Source organism: Belonocnema kinseyi, chromosome 2, assembly GCF_010883055.1.
Source record: "Belonocnema kinseyi isolate 2016_QV_RU_SX_M_011 chromosome 2, B_treatae_v1, whole genome shotgun sequence".
NCBI classification, from domain to species: Eukaryota; Metazoa; Arthropoda; class Insecta; order Hymenoptera; family Cynipidae; genus Belonocnema; species Belonocnema kinseyi.
The window spans coordinates 84,806,887-84,810,900 of record NC_046658.1 but is presented as its reverse complement, the minus strand read 5'-3'; the positions used below and the strand labels follow the sequence as shown (position 1 = coordinate 84,810,900).

The 4,014-nt window shown below is 31.1% G+C and overlaps 1 protein-coding gene across 2 annotated transcripts in view; it reads left to right on the top strand.

Moving 5' to 3' along the window:
* Positions 1-4,014, top strand: part of LOC117168104 (lysosomal alpha-glucosidase-like) — a 42,479-nt gene that overhangs the window by 551 nt on the left and 37,914 nt on the right. The window lies entirely within an intron of this gene.

The window sequence follows — 4,014 nt, the reverse complement described above, 5'->3', positions numbered from 1 at the left end:
GCTGGATTGCAAATGAACATGGAAAATGGTGTATTTTCGCATTTTTAAATTTTAAATTCAAACTTTTTCGCCTTTTAACAATTTCGAAAAATTCTGAAAATTTCAAACAATAAGGCTGTATTCTGAAAATGAAGCAATTTTAACGTTAAAATTCAAATTCCTAAACTGAAGGCCTAAAAATTTGCAAATTTTACAATCAGTGTTACGTAAATTGTATTGGTATAAATAGTTCTTAAATTAGTTTTTAAATTTTCTGCAGTTTACCTTTTTTACATACCTAGATGTCAAAAAAGCCTACGCAATTTTTTCAAATTTTAATCACTTATTTTCTAAGAGAAAATCACCCTTGTTTGCCAGTCACTGAAATGGGTTAGAAAAAAATTGCCAAGACCCAAGAATAAAAATCGGATGTACAGCGAATTTTTAAATTTTTAATTGAGATTGTCTTTAACTTTGTGATATCAAAAACTTCCATACACATTTCTTTTTAATAATACTGTAGGAAAAAATCAACAAGATCGAGCGCCGAAATTATAATTCGAGCAAATTTTCTGTAATTCTATGGGGACGGCTGAAATATCCCGAAAAATAAAATTCCCGACTCGGTAAGACTCTCTGCCCCAAAAAATACAATTCCAAAACTAATAAAATTCCTGAACAGTTTATAATATTAACGGATTTGAAAATTCCCAAATCATTTTAATTTAAAAATATTGTTTTTCATCTAGTCTTATTAAGACGTTAAGCGTTTTCTGTTATTGAAGATTCTTAACTTGATCGATATTGTGTAGATTTTCTGCCTTCATGGTTTGGAGGGTTAATTCCTAACCTCAAAATCTCAAAAAGTTGTTATCGCATTTTACACCAGCAATGGACTTTGATAACATATTTTAGAACAAATTCCATGCTTCATAGGAATATTAATTAATGTGAATGTTTATATTAAAAAAAAATAATAGCTTAAACATTAACTTGTAATTAAAAATATACTAACCCTACCGATAGAAATCTCAGAGTATATGCTAAAGATTCTCAAGGCTCTGAGAAGCTCTGAGAAATTCTCCGCAGGCACTCAGGTAGATATATATTTAATGGTCCATATAGCTCGTTTAAATGCTTTGAAGGCTTTAAAATGTCCTTTCCAAAATTGAAATAAAAATACGATCATAAATAACAAGCAGAGAGGATTAAATTGAAATAAGAATTCGATAATAAATATAACAAGCAGAGGCCCTGAAATGCTGCGGTACGGGTGGCAAGGTGGTGGTAAAGCAGAAGTGTTGATTCGTATTATCGACTTCAAATTTTGATTCGATATTATTCCCAACAGTGATCCAAGAATACTTGCGCATGCTTGAACTGTGTGGCGCTCATTGGCTCTAGTTCGCGTACGTATTTAAAAATCAAGTATCAAGGTCCGCGCACCGTAGCCAATGAACATCACTCAAATCCAAGTAAGCTCAGATCAAGATAGCTCCGTTGGGATCATTACCTTCAAGAAAACACGTGCAACGTTCCATTTCTGTCTAACTCACGGTGACTCACGGATGCCTTTGTCGCACGTGTGTAGCTATCAAAGAACGAGCAATCTTGACAATTTTTTCAATATTTTCCAATGCAGTCTATTGTATTGTGACAATCGAAATCGACAATATCATTCAGAAATTTTATATTAAGGATATATAATATATAAATATATAATTTTTATGCGGGGAACCCCTCCCCCCCCCCCCCCCCCCCCCCCCCCGCAATGCGGGGTTACGCGGTAAGGAAGTTGTGCCACTGATCCTATCCTCTATGTATCCACGTTAATATTTTTCTATCTCTCTGACATTCAAAATCCCCATTTATCTTTTTTAATATCCTCTTCTCTATTTCTACATCTATCAACGTCTATCTTTTCCCATATATTTTTCAATCGAAATTCACTTTTACCTTTTTCAATCCACTCTTCTCTATCTTATCGTATTATACATGTATTAATGTTTATCTTCTTCTATTCCTGTTTTTGTCTAAATTCACGTATATCTTTTCAAATGCCCACTTATCTATCTAATCCTATTATTTATCAATTCATTTCAATATTTTTCTATCTCTGTAAATCTAAATTCCCATCCATCTTTTGCAATCCCCTCTCTTAATCTATCCTTTATCCATCCATGTCAATATTTTTCATTCTTTCTGTCAATCTAAATTCCCATTTACCTTTTTTAATATTGTCTTCCCTATCTCCTCGTAGCACACATCTATCAACGTCGCTCTTCCTCTATTTCTTTGTGAATGTAAATTCACGTCTATCTTTTCAAATACCCTCGTCTCTATCTCATCCTATCCTTTATGTATCAACGTCAATATTTTTTTATCTCCCAGTAAATCTAAATTTCCACATAATTTTTTTAATTTCCTCTTATCTATCTGTACATCTATCAATGACTATCTTTATCTAACTAGTTATCAATCTGAATTCACGTCTATCTTTTCAAATTCCCTCTTCTCTATCTGACCATATCCTTTATCTATCCACGTCTATATTTTCCTATCTCATGGTTAATGTAAATTTTAGTCAAAATTCCTGATGTGGGCAGGCTATTTTTTGTGAAGTCATGAAAATTAAAAAGTGTCGCACAGTCGTCAACTGTACATGAATTCAACAATACACTAGCCAATAGTTTTTAGAAAATTCAATTGTTTATTAAATATTTTTTGCAATTGAATATCTTATGGAAATTTGTTTGAAAAATCGATTACGCCCAAACTACGAGCAAAAAAAAATTGGAAAAAATACATGTATGCAGTAAATAAAACTAACAACATGAAAATGCAAGAACGATTTGTGATCTCAACGGTAAGTACTAGAAAAATAAAAAATTTCGTTCAATTTGTGAACGAAAGTTACAATTTTTGTTCATAGCGTGAAATAAAGTTAACCACCAAATATTAAACAAAGCTCGGATGAAACAACGGCAACTCAAGAGAGTCGCCACATCATCATTTGTTTGTAAGAAAAATTATTTAAAAAAGACTTAAACAAACTTTTTCCCATAGTTTTTTATGTTGTCGTGAAGGTCATTTATTGTAAGTTATGCCTATATTTTTTCAAATTTGTTCAGCTCGTAGTTTGGGCGTAATCGATTTTTCAAACAAATCCCATAAAATATTTAATTACAAAAAAAAAGTAATAAAGAATTGAATTTTCTAGTAACTATTGGGTAGGGTATTGTTGAAATGATGTATACTTGACGACTGTGCAACACTTTTTAATTTTCATGACTTCACGAAAAATCTAAATTCCCGTCTATCTTTATTAATCTAGTCTTCTTTATTCACCGTATCCAACATCTATCGACGTCTATACTTTTCTATCTCTTCGTAAATCTAGATTCACGTATATATTTTTTAATCCCCTCTTCTCTATCTCATTCTATCCTTTATCAATTCATGTCAATCTTTTTCTATATTTTTAAATCTGAATTTACGTTAGGAAAATATAGAACTATTATAAATCTCCTTCTATCTCTCAACGCGTCACTTTTCATCTTTTAATCAATCTATGTATTACCAATTTCATTCTATCTGTTTAATATAAGTTTGAATCTTTGTCTATTTCTTTTTATATCTTTCGCGACTGATTACTCGTATCATTTTCTATCCCTAGAAATTCAGGAATCCATTCAAAATTCAGGGTATTTATTTAAAAAATTTATTTGACGTTCACCACGCACCAGAAAGAAAACGTGAAATAAATTGAGATTGGCAAAGAGATAGACATTGAAAGATTTAGTGTATGATGAGTTAGAGAAGAAATTAAAGAAGATACAGGAATTATGACTTAGGAAGAAATAGAAACATATTAAAGTTCGTAAATATAGAATAGGATGAGATAGAGAAGAGGAGATAAAAAAAGATAAACGTGAATTTAGATTGATAAATAGATAAAAAATATTGAAGTTGATAAATGTAGGATACGATAAGAATGAAAGGAGATGAAAAAAGATAGACGGGAATTTATATTTA